At 36.0% G+C, this 13357-nt stretch overlaps 1 long non-coding RNA gene across 3 annotated transcripts in view; it reads left to right on the top strand.

The window, feature by feature from the left end:
- LOC112397116 (uncharacterized) overlaps nt 1–13357 on the top strand; it is a 78179-nt gene that overhangs the window by 32170 nt on the left and 32652 nt on the right. For 2 of the 3 annotated variants that reach the window (XR_003002732.1, XR_003002730.1), the window contains exons 2-3: nt 7213–7271; nt 8056–8132. This is a non-coding gene — a long non-coding RNA (uncharacterized LOC112397116). Of the gene's footprint in view, nt 1–7212; nt 7272–8055; nt 8133–13125; nt 13201–13357 lie in introns of those variants that run through there. The other variant, XR_003002731.1, reaches the window with a different exon arrangement.

Genomic DNA, 13357 nt, shown 5'->3' with positions numbered 1-13357 from the left:
GACTTTTTAACAGTTTTATGTTCACTGCTATCTTTGCTCTGGCTTTCCAGCATATTTGGTGAAACAATTTAATCTTTAATCCACTGGTTTTCAAATATTAGCATGTATCAGAATTACTTGGAGGGATTATTAATTAAAATACAGATTGCTGGGCCTTGCCAGAGCTTATCATTCAGTAGGTCTGAGGTGATGCTTGAGAATGTGCATTGTTTTTCCTAAATTCCCAAGAGCTGCTGATGCTGCTGTCCTGGGTCCAGGCTTCCAGAAGCACGGAGCTCATCTTACATTCTTTTCCCTGTTCGGTATTATGCCCAGTTAGCGACTGAAGAAAAATACGCATAAAATCCCCAACTTAAAAACATGTAGTAATCCAAAAGTTTGTTTTGAAAAAGGTTTGTTGGAAACCTGAGACCCATTGTTCTCCCAGAGACAGCATCATATTAATTGTCTAGCCCACAAAACCTATTTGATTTGCAAAGAAAAGCAGAAGGAAAAAATAGTATTGCAGTGGAATACTTGAAACAAGAAAACTATACTTGTAGAGGAAAAAAAAAAATGTGTGTGTTTAATCTTGAGAACTGGTGCTTCAGGGGAAGTAGCCCAAAGAGGACAAGGGAGGCCAGGTAGAGACAGGAGGTTCCTGAAGGTCCTGGAATGCCTCTGAAATTCCAGAGATTTTTAGAATTTGCTGGCAATGGTTCTTAATATTTAATTTTACTTATAAATTTGAGGATTTCCTCTTCGTTGGTGCAGGAGCACTGATCGGGCCACATATGCTTCGTAGAGGTATGGGTGGTAATGTTTTCTTAATCAGAGGAGTGCAAAGAGACGAGGGATTTCTGAGAGGCAATTTAGCAACACTTGGGCCAGTAGAAGGTGTACTGAGATCAGAGTATGGGAGAGATGCTACTGAGGCGAACGTCACTGAATTATGAGTTGAGGGAGGAGATGGGGAGAGGCTCGAGGAGGGGGAAAGGAAATGAGGAAAAGGAAGGCTACAGCTAAGCTTTGAGCTCCTCAGAGGTGTATTGTTAACTTTGTCTTTTACCCAAAACAGGAATCTCCTTCCTGAGGAAGAATGGGTGATTGATGCCTCGTCAAGGCCATCAGCCAGGTTCCTCTAAATGCAAGTTCAGTTGTTTTGAAGAGAGGGATATAGGAAGATGAGAGGCTGTAAAATCAGCCACATTTAGATTGGGAACATTTACAAGATGTTTGCTTACATTGCCATAAATTATTTCAGTGAAAAGAATGTCACTTCCGCCTTTTCCCTTGGAGTTTAAACTTTGTCTCAAAATACTTTTTGATTTGACTTTTGCCTCATTTATGTCAATCTTTGTAAGTCCTGCTTTAAACCAAGTTTTCAGTTCATGTAAACATCCTACACTCAGCTGTAATACGTGGATCGGCTGGGAGGTGGATGTTTACTTCAGCTGACTTGGAATATCAGCCATTAACATTGATACAGGATTTGGCAAAAATAGTAGAGGCTTGATTTTTTTTTAATGTAATAACTATAAATTTTAACTACTGTCATATCTTTTCAGTTGTGTCATTGTATCTCTAACATGACATAAGACTCTGGGGTTTGGGGCAAAAGAATGTCTTGTTTGGTCGGTGACATCACATTTGTAGCCCTTTCGGTGTGCTCTGACAAGCAAGGGCTCTGATATTAGACATGTGTAGCCATCTGGGCTCTGCCAGTCAATTTGGTATGTGATTTGGAGGAGGGAATGGCGCTGTTTCACACCTTGGTGTTTTTCTCATCTGCAAAATAGGTATGGTATCCACTTCACAGGATTGTTGTAAGGATCGACCTCTGTGATGAATGCAAAGTGGTTCGTTTGTCAGTTCCTGTCACGTTAAGTCCTGATAAATGCTAACATGCTAGCTGTTGTTAATACCAGCTATAATGCCTAATAATAGTACGTAGCATACTTTAGGTGTTGAGTAAATAATTGCTGTTATGTTTAAAGTAGATCTAACTCATTTTTATTTTAGCAATAAAGATGATACCAACTTTCTGATTTAATGGAAATGGTTTGAATCTTTGAAATCACTGTAATTTAGTGGTAGAGTTTTGAAGCCCAGCTTCTTGAACTCATATCCTGGTACTGCCACTTACTAGCTATGGTGTTTGGGGGGAGTTATTACTCTCTCTGTTTCTTCTGTCTGCTAAATTGGGATTATAAGAGTACCTACCTAATAGGATTGTTATGAGATTAAACGGATTAATATTAGAAATGAGTTAATACCAGTAAAGTGTTAGAATAATTCCTGGTACATACTAAGCTCCTGAAAAACGGTAGCTATTATTATTGTTATTACTATTATTATTATTTTAAACATGTGTTTGTCATCCTTTTTTTTCAGAGTATAGTTCTGCCATACATTTGTAAATAAAGACAAGCTAATACCTGATAACTAGTTCTAGGTATGAATTGTTTGATTTCAATTATACTTTCATATTTCATGCTTTTATTAAAAACACTCTACTTAAAATTAATTTTCTGTAACTTTGTTTTTCAACTCCATGAAATCAGCTCTACTTTTCTTCTTTTGGTGACACATCCACATTCTGTACAGGTAAAACACAAAGCAAACAACAACCACAAAATCAAAATGACTCAAGAAGTACATATTATTCTTTCTAGCAGGTTGGCAAGTATCCATAAACTCTTACCTGTGCCTAAATCCAGAATTAGAATTCATGTTTGCTGCTTCTCCTCTGGAAGATGTCTATGTGTTATGAAAAATTCACAATTAAATAAAAAATGTGAAGTCAGGGCAGGGAGACTTGTTCTTGAATAGGTGAGTGCTGTCTTTCTAATTGTATTCTATTTGTCCAATATACTAAAGTTTAAAATTTTTCTTTTTATTAAGTGGGAGCTGTTCTGTTATGTACTTGGATGTAAAATGTATATTTCGGTGAGTTCCACATGTTCATTTAAAACTTGTCAAGTGCTTAGGTTATTTTCTGATTTATAATACTTCAGGAGAAGTATTGCAGTGCATTATGGAAGCATCATATAATCTAAGGGTAGTTTTATGAAATATATTTTTTCAGATTAAGCATGTGTAAGAGTTCCCCATCAGTTTACCTTTGAACCTCAGTGAACAAAATATAAAATTTTTCTTTCATATTCTCCAATATGAAAAAATATTTACCATATCATGTGGTTTAGGCTCCCAAATGGCCTGTAGGTTAAATTCCTAATTTATAGTGTTTTTTAATGTATTGCTTTTTTCTTTTGTTTAATAGCCCTGTATCTATATCTTTATATTCCATACTTTGCTGATTATATTATGGGGTCTTTGATCATTTGGGCTATCAGCTTTGCCTCACCTGTTATCACTTAGAAAAAGCTCCACATGAAAGTTGAGTTATAGTTAAGTGAAAAAATTTTTTTCACTTTATCTTCTTTTAGTTAATACAGTAAATTATTCTGTTATACTGAGCTGTCTCCCACCCTTTAGAAAATACATGCCTTGATTTCTTTAAAAACCATACATTTATTAGAAATGTAAAAGAAATTTTTTTCTGATGAACATGTGCTTATCAGTTTTAAATGTTACAGAATCTGGTTAAATGTTAAAATATCCCCATTTCCCCCCCTTATTTTCCAATTGTCATTTTTTATTTAATTGATTGATAGAGCACATAATATAAAGTTGGAATTTTCAATAATATTTAAATATGTTCCGAAATTAAACTCCAACTATTTTCTATAAAGTTTGAAGATTTGATATCTCTCCTCATAATTATTTGTTATGCATTTGGCATAAATTATTTAACTTCTTCCTGTTTCATTATATCTTTTTCATTTCATCAGTTCCCAATAGTAGGATTTTATGGTTCCAAACAAATGTGTCCTTTGGCTTCAGTAATCGAAAAATGTCAGTTAAAATGGGGAATCTGATACACATGAGTTTACCTTTTAGTTCTGTTCATTTCAGTTTTTTAAAAAAGCAGTTCTACCATTAACATTAGCCTTAACTTCCTTTAATATTATGGAAAAGAACACATCCCAAGGGTGTTTGTATAATTTAATACACATTATTCCTGTGAGGCTGAGTAAAACTGTTCCGGGAATCAACGTCTTAGCAGTAGAACCTGTTCAGTCACTTAACTGTCTTGTCTTGGGACTAACCAGATACAATTATAACTGGTTTAAAAGTTCTGACCTTTTCCTTGCTTATTTCAACGTGATTCTTTAAAGACTGTTAAGCTCTGTGTTTAGTATTTGTCCTACTGTCTAAAAATATTTAAAAACAGGGTTTGGGCTATTTGTTTTGTTTTTTAAAAGTAGTTTGAGAAAGTTTCTTTGCTACTTGTTCTTCATGCAAGTTTTATAGGAGTTAAAATTCCCTGGGAAAATAAAGGTTTTTGCAGGGTTTCTTTGATTGAAAAAGTATAAAATGTCGCTAAAGGTATACAGTTGTCTCAATTTTGACATAAATTTTCCTTATACTATAGGTTATCTCTGAAAATTTTTGTTTTGGGTATCCTGTTTATATTAATTGTTGTTTAAAATTATGTAGTAATATAGTCAGTAGCACAAAAAGATTCCATGTTGACCAGAATACTGGGTTATTTTCAAGTAAAGGTATGAATATGAATGAGAAATAGAGTTTGGGAACTGGGTACTGGCAAATCCTTAATTTTCAGATAACTTTTTTTTTTTAAGTTAACAATAACTCCTTTATAAAAAATATTTATTTATTAATTCATTATTTATTTATTTTGGCCACACCGGGTCTTAGTTGTGGCGTGCGGACTTCTTAGTTGTGACGTGCAGACTCTTAGTTGCGGCCCGCATGTGGGATCTAGTTCCCTGACCAGGGATCGAACTCGGGCCCCCTGCATTGGGAACGCAGAGTCTTACCCACTGGACAACCAGGGAAGTCCCTTCAGATAACTTTCTAAATGTGTGGTCATTCATTCTGTAATATTTAGAGTAAACGTGAAGAGTATATAAAAATATTCTCTTCACATTCACATACCACGGCCTGCCTTTTTCTTACACTCTGAATTATTAACAGTGGTGATCCTTCCAAGCTCTTGTTGTGTTTTTACACACATATACCTTTTTAAAATACTTACAGATACTGCAAAATTATTCTCCAAGGAGTCTGTGCCAGTTTATACTTTCGCTAGCCATGTAAGAGAGTGCCTGTTTCCTCACATCCTTGCCCCAAAGCATTACCATTCTTGTTCATTTTTGCTGATCTGATGGTTGCAAAGAAGTATCTGTTTTTATTTTCATTCCCTTGTCTAAGAGTGAAGCTAATATCTTCACATTTTCATTGGTTTTCTTTCTTTCATTTTTATTTTTTTGATTGTATGTTCATGTCCTTTGCCCATATTTCTTTTGGTTTGTTAATTTGTTCTTATTGTTTTTTAGGAACTGTATGTATTTTAGATTTTTTTTCTTTCTAAGTTATTAAATGTGTTGCAGATACTTCCTCCTATCTGTCATGTGTTTTTTAAAACTTTATTTTAAATCATTATGTAATTTTTGGTAACTTCTGGGTTTTGTTGTCTTAGGAAGGCCCATTCCACACTCAGTGTTATAAATACATTATGCTGGGGACTTGCCTGGTGGTGCAGTGGATAAGACTCTGTGCTCCCCATGCAGGGGCCCAGGTTCGATCCCTGGTCAGGGAACTAGATCCCACATGCATGCTGCAGCTAAGAAGCCCGTGTGCCAAACTAGGAAGCTGGCGAGCCACAACTAAGGAACCCTGGAACTGCAATTAAGGAGCCCTCATCATTTCAAATTTTATTTTTAGTTACCCAAAGATTTCTTTTAAGACATTGATTCTGATCAATTTTTTTAAATCATAAAACTCATATAAAAAGGAAAGTCTGTTCTATCAGTTCTTCATCTTCACATTAACAGTCCTTAGACCTTGGGTGTTCCCCTGAGTTTGTCACTCATTTTAATACATCTGTCATTATTACTGTCTGAGTATTCATAAATACCACCGTGTATATGGAACACCTGTTACGGTACAGGTACTTATTACTTTTGTAATGTTCTCATCTAACCCTTGCAGCAGCCCTTTAGGTTTAGGGTAAGTGTTATTAGTATACTTTACAGTTCAGGAAACTGGGGCTCAGGAAAGTTAAGTTGCTTATAATCACAGAGCAGTTAAAGTGATGGAGATCCCTGACCTCAGAGCAAGTGTCCTGAGTACCATAAGTGGTTCATATATGCAGGCTGTGGGTCTCAGGCATTTGTGGAGATTAAAGAAATAAATGCATGGGCGAGATCTACCCTCAAATATACAGTCAATCTAGAAAGGAACATCTATAATTTTTTAAAGGCGTGTGATTCTAATTTTCATACCTTTCAGAACCAGTGTATGCTGTGCTACCAAATAAATGCTCACTTTTGTCATTTTCTTATTAATAAGTTTGCTGATATTCTTTGACTCCTGTCAATTTTCATATTGTTATTATTGTAGAATCAATAGAATTTATAATTGGGTCTTCACTTTAAGGTGGGAAATAAACGCAGTAGTACCGAGAATGTTGCATATCCATTCTCTCCATCTGTATGTTAAACCTAAACCACAACAGGTTTACTGTGCTCATGGGCGCTAGCCATGAGCAGAGTCATCTACATTAGAATTCCAGTCAGTCTTTGTTTTTTTTTCCGAAGTCTTAATAGTCGTCCACCTTGAACCTTTAAAGTATATTTTTAAAACTGCACATATAATAAGAATGATAGAGTTTTATTATGACCCTAAAGAAGTTATTTCAGCTTTTTGTTTCCACACAAGCATTTAAAGTTTTTGTTTCAAACTAAACAATGAAAAGTTTGTACTGTTTACTTATGTTTAAAAAAATGATTGAACAGATCCCAGGCAGCTCAGACAGGGCAGGTAGAAGGCTCCGAGGGCTGACATTAGGAAAACTAATCCAAGTGCTTAGAAAACTTGATGTAGCCATGCCATACAGGAATGTGTTCTGTACAGTTGTAGGTAGAGCTCTGGGTAGACCAGAGTACAAGTCTTTTCTGAAGTTTTCAGGATATCTGGGATTTGAATTCATGCCTTGTATTTATTTTCATATGTAATAGTTTGAGTATGTAAGAAGCAGTGTTCATAAAAGCTGGCAAACCTGTTTTACTTGTTTCTCAATCTTTTCAGATCATTGCTTATAAAACACTGACATTTACAGTAAATATTTTGTTTTAAATACAGGCTAACGCTATCAAACCCTGTGTCCTTGCGCTGCACTCATTTAATGACCTTGCCCTTTGGTAAGTTGGCATGTGGTTTGAGGTGGCTTTCGGTGATGGAGAGTTTGAAGGAGTTAAAGGGAAAAGCAGGAAGAGAATAACATTTTCAGGGAAACGTGATCATACAATGGACAGGCCCTTGAGAGAATAAGAGATTATCTCTATCTTTATTATGTGACCTTTGGCTAATTCCTGAAGCATACTCACTTCATATGCCTTGTATGTAAATGAGAACATTACAGTTTTATAAGTCCCTTTATCTCTGTGACTCCAGTGATCTGTTTTATTGTGTGTTTGCGTATGTCAGTAGCTCGCAATATTTAGCAGATTGAGTTCTAGGTCAAACCACCTGGATTCATCTGTATTTACCTATCTCCTAAATTGCAGTGATAATTTAATTAGATAATCCAGATAATCACTTAGCACACTATCTGGCACACTATCTGGCACATACTAAGCCCTCAGGAAATAACTCACTCTTCAAAACTCAGTTCAAATGTCTTAATATTACCTGGATCTTGGACCTTCCAGGTAAAAGGGAGGGAGGGTTCTTATCTTTGTGTCATAAATATGTCTTTTATTATCTTCTAGGTTAGCACTATCACTGGTACTAAAATTATCACTAATTTATTTACATGTGTATTTCTCCTCTTAAATTATGAGCCCCTTGAAGACAGAAACAAGTTTATCTTCGTAAATTCAGTGTCTGACATGATAAATTTTGTTGAAAGAAGGAAATTTTATTCTTGTTTTTCTTTTATTTTTATTATTAATTTTTTTTTTTTTTTTTAATTGCGGCATGCAGGATCTAGTTCCCGGACCAGGGATCGAACCCGGGCCCCCTCCATTGGGAGCGCAGACTCTTAACCACTGGGCCACCAGGTAAGTCCCTATTCTTGTTTTTAAATACGGTCCCCTCCCTCTCTCAATGGAAGATAAGCTTGGAGCAAAGGTGTCCAGTAGAAATGTTCTCAGAAATCCTGGGCATGTTATCAAAACACTGTTTTTTTAACAGCTATTTAATTGCCACTGTACTGCCAAGGATTAAATCAGTTTTTTACTTTGCTTCTTCACAGTGTTTTCCTTATAAAAAATTAAAGTAAGAGAATGACTGCCAGGTGGAGAAAACTGTCCACTGAGGAATTGTATAAAGGCATCATAATGGCAGTATAAAAGAGTTGATCTTGGAATCAAGGCCTTGGGTTCATGTTATAGCATCTGCTACTTTCTAGCCATATGACAGTGATCAATGATTTTTATCTCTCTGGCTCTACAAAGTGGGAGTACTTCATGTTACTTGTAATAGCAAGAAAAACAGACCATAGGGTGTGAAGGGTTACAGTTAGTCCTCTGGTAGTGCTCTGGTTTCACAAGTCTTTTCTAAAGTTCTTAGAATGATTAATAGGAGGTAATATTCATTCAGTACCAGCACTATGCCTGCTTAATAGAAGACACTCAATTATTTCTTGAGTGGAGTTAGTTTCAGTTGATACTATATATACCCTTTAAGTTTGAAAAAAGCCAACTTATTTTACCATGTACACAATTGTTTACTGTTAAAAGTGTTTAAATTAATTGTACCCTTGGTTACATGTTGAAAAACAGAACTGAAATGTTAAGTGGTGACCAAGTAATTATACTTCCATCATGCTAATGTTGTAGGGAGGAATAAACAAAAACAGCAAAGGCATACCCAAGAATTAAGTTGCACAATTAAAGGTTAATATTTTCTCAACACAAAAATGCAGGTCTCTACTTCATCCTACTCTCCTACAGTTAATTTTTGATAACTCAAGACACACACTGAAAACATTAAAGCCAACTAGGTCTTCACTGATTACATTTTCCTTAGAAAAGGTGGAAGTGTAGAGAGAATTATTCTTATTACTACTGATACAGATAAAATTGGCTGGTTATTAGATGCCTTTCAGTGTAGTGGTTATGGTATATGAAGCTCTGTTGCCTGTGAAAGTTTTGTCCAAATCACTTCCCAGTTGACTCAAAATCCCCCACTTGTAAGTTCTCCTTTCCCTGTTCTTACTGGTTTTCTACCTTCATACCTTTTTATGAAATAAACATTTTCTTCCAACTCTCAGTTTGTGTTTTCTTCATTTGTTCTGCTTTTCAAAGTGCATCAATTAGTGATTGAATTTTACTGCTGTGTAATAGAAAACTGCAAATCAGTGGCTTAAAATGGTGGTTTATTGTTTTACCTTCTCACATAGTTTGTTTCCAGGAATCTTGGTGGCATGGCAGACTGAATTAACATAAACCTTGCTACCACCACCATCCCATAGCTCCAAACTCAGAAAGATGCCAAATAAAACATAACATATACACGCAGCTGACTGCAAAAGAAAAGAAAGGAAATACCAACTGCCAGAAGTGAAGAGAAAACAAAGCCAAAGTAGTAAACGGAGGCACTGAAAGCCGCTCTGACCTGCAGGGTTATCATCTTGGCTAAGAGCCTCACCAGTGAACTCTGGGACTTTTAACAGTGAGACATGACCTGACAATTCAGGGAAGGTGGGACTGAGACCTCTGCCGGAAGCCAAGACCCTAGAAGGCACTGCAGCCTCAGGAAGGGGGGCGCAGAGCCCTGCACAGCAGCCTGGGGGCTGCAAAGCAGCTTCTGAACCTAACACTAGGTGGAGGGAAAGGAAGATTTCCATGACAAAGAGCTGAAATGTCAGTTACAGTCTTGCTCTCACAGTATCCAGGCTTAGCTTAAAAATTATTGTGACCACCTCCTTAATGTGCAGGGCACAGTAAGGTTCTGGTGGTAAAGCAATGAATGAAACAAATTTCTGCCCTCTTGGGGCCTCTCTTCTAGTGTCACTGGGAAGAAATTTACTATTTCAGACACTTGATAATTTTTGAAACGACAGGAATAAGCTAGAATACAGCATAAAAGAGATGGAAAAAAATGAAAGATTCACACAAGTAAGATCCAGTGTACATATATATTTTAGGAGTTTTAAGCAGGAGGATATAATAGAACTGGGGGTGAGCAGTTGTGAACTGACCTAAGGCAATGTATTCGTGTACAACCCTTGGTAGATAATAGTACCCACTGAATGCCCACCCACCCCAAACACACTCCTGCCCCCAGATCGCCCCCTAACAGCCAGGTTATAATGAAGGCAGTTTCTCACCAACTTCTGTCACCAATACAGATATTAAGTAAGGCAAAAAAAAAAATCTTACTGCCTGTTCTGCAGGCTTAAGGAAGTCCTCTGCCCTTTGAGATGCTCTAACCACCTTGCCTGAAAGTTCCCTTCAAGAAGCAGAATTCTGTTACCCTTAACAAAACCTGTGTTCATGGCCGGACACTGAGGACCTTTCAGGGGATTATATTAGGACATCTTCCCAAATGGTAAGGGCTACAGACCAAGCTGGATTCTTTGTCCTTTTCTTGCAGGGTGGGCGTGCAACTCTACTTTTAGCCAATCCGCATAATCTTGAAAACCTTTAACCATCAGGAGCCAATTTTTGCAGTTCATCATTCTAGTTAACAGGCCACTAATTTCACCAATAAAAATTTCTGACCTTTACCATGTAAATTAGCAAAGCATTATATGTTGGTCAAGAGACAGACAACAGTACCTAAGGAAGTTGCCTCTGGATTATGGTTTCTCTAATTAGAGTGTGAGCTGATCATCCTGGACTGTACTTTCTTGGTCAGAATACTAGCAGGACCTACGTGACAACTTTACATGAGTAACTCGTGCCACAAATGCTGGATTATTTAAATTACAGATATCTTAACAGCTACATTGGAAGAGATAAGTGGCTAAGAAGCTTCCAGAATTGATCAAAGACATTGTATCAGGAATGATATTTGTCTTGTAACAGAACCAAAGTAAGAATGGTGCTTAAACTGTTAGGGTTTACTTTTCTTTCACATGTTGGCTGTCCAGGTGTCCAATACAGTAGCTCCACAAGATCAGTGGGGCTCCAGGCTTTTTCTGTTCTTTCCTTATGACCCACCATCTTTAGTGCGTGGCTTCCGTCCTCTTGAAGAGATGGCAGCTGCAGTGCTCACATTCCAGATAAGAAAGAAGAGGCAAGGGCAAGATACACTGCAAATATGGCAAAATAAAGACTTTCCAGGAAAAATAAGAATTTGTCACCAGTAGGCATACACTGGAAGAAATGTTAAAGGATATTCTTCAGGCGGATGCAAAATGACCCCAGATAAAATCTAGAAGTGAGGGAATAAATGAAAAGCAATGGAAATGGTAGATGTGTAAATGTAAATATAACTAAAACTGTGGGATTTAAAATATCTGTAGAATTAAAATACATCATATAATAACAAAAGACACAGGGAGAGTAAATGGAGTTAGTTCTCTCAGGTTCTAGCAATTGGTAAGTGATAAAATTAATACTGTTATTAGACTGTAAAGTCAAGGAGGCATGTTATAATCTTGAGCACTAAAAGTACAATAGAATGTGTATCTAACACTTTAATAGAGGATAAAATATAAGAAGGCAAGAATGGAAAAGGGAACATAAAACAGGTAGGTCAGATTTTTAAGTTGCAGAATATAAACCCAAATGCGTAAAGTGATTCATTACTTGAATTAAAGTTGAAAAATTATCAGCTGAATCAATATCCCACTACACACTTCTTACAAGAGACAAAACTCTAAGATCACATAAAACAACCAAATGGAAACAGTGTAACTATAGTTTTATCCCACACAGAGATTTAAGGCAAGAAGCATCTCTAGAGATAAAAAGGACATTTTAAAGTGGTAAAGGAATTAATGCACCCAAACCACACAATCCTAAATGTGTTTGTTCCTAGGACAAATGTAAAATATATAGAGCAAAAGTGATAGGAGAGGGGAAATAAGTAAATCCTGAATTATAGTTAGTAACTTTTACACAGCTTCTGCAATAGCTGATAGAATAATCAGACCAAAAGAAAAAAGAAAAAAAATCGGGACACAGAAGATCTGAACAATACCATTACTAAACTTCAACTAATTTATGTATGCTGAACACTTGATCAAAAAGGCATAATTCAGTTTCTTCAAGTAAACGTTGAACCATCTACCAAAGTTGACCCTTTGCTGAGTCTTAACACAAACCTCTACAAATTGTGAAAGATCAAAAGCCTTCATTCTGTATTCCCTAACATGGGAATTAAGCTAGAAACCAGTAACAAAAAGATGGCTAAAGAAACCCCAACTTGGGGTTGGAAATTAAGTAATACATTTGAAAACAGTATCTGGGTCAAAAAAATTTTTTTTAATATGTTGAAGTGAACAGTAACAAAGCTACCAAAACTTGTTTCAGCTAAAGCAGTGTTTGTAGGGAAATTTATAGCCTTAAGTGTGTATATTAGAAAAGAAAAAAGGTTGAAAATCAATGACCTAAACTATTTTCAGGAAGCTAGAAAAAGAAGAAGAATGAAAAGTAAAAGGTGTAAGGTCAATGAAATAAATAGCATACAACAGAGAAAGTCAACAAAGCCAAAAGTTTGGTTCATTGAAGTCTAATAGCAATAATAACCACTATTGTTTAACATTATATTTGAGATCCTAGCCAGTGAAATGAGGCCTGAAATAACAGCATAGGTTTTGAAAGGAGGAAATAACACTATTTATAGACAACTGCTATTGTGCATAGAAAATTCAAAGGAATTTATGAACAGAATAGTTTAGCAAGGTCGCTGCATACAAAGTCAGTATACAGAGACCAACTGTATTTATGTCAGAAACAAAGAAATAGAAGTTGTTAAAATGATGCAATTTACCCTAGCGTAAAATATCAAATACCGAAAAATAAAGTTTTGAAAGAAAATCATAATATTGAGAGAAATTTGAAAAGATATAAATGTTTGGCTTGTTATCTAACTTCACAGTTATCAAAATCCCACCCAGCAGGATGTTGAGAAATCAACCAACTGACAGAAATGCAAAGGACAAGACTATCCAAGGTAAACGAACAACAACAAAACTGAAAATATTTCACCAACAGATATTAAGACCTGTTATAAAGCTATAGTTATGGCTGTAAAGTTGGTTGGCATAAATAGGATAGATAAATAGACCAATGGAACAGAAAGCCTAGGCACAAATCCACAAATATAGATG

This window comes from Neophocaena asiaeorientalis, unplaced genomic scaffold (genome assembly GCF_003031525.2).
Source record: "Neophocaena asiaeorientalis asiaeorientalis breed wild unplaced genomic scaffold, Neophocaena_asiaeorientalis_V1.1 scaffold177, whole genome shotgun sequence".
Classification (NCBI taxonomy): Eukaryota; Metazoa; Chordata; class Mammalia; order Artiodactyla; family Phocoenidae; genus Neophocaena; species Neophocaena asiaeorientalis.
The sequence above is the reverse complement of the archived record's forward strand: the minus strand, read 5'-3'. Positions and strand labels throughout refer to the sequence as shown.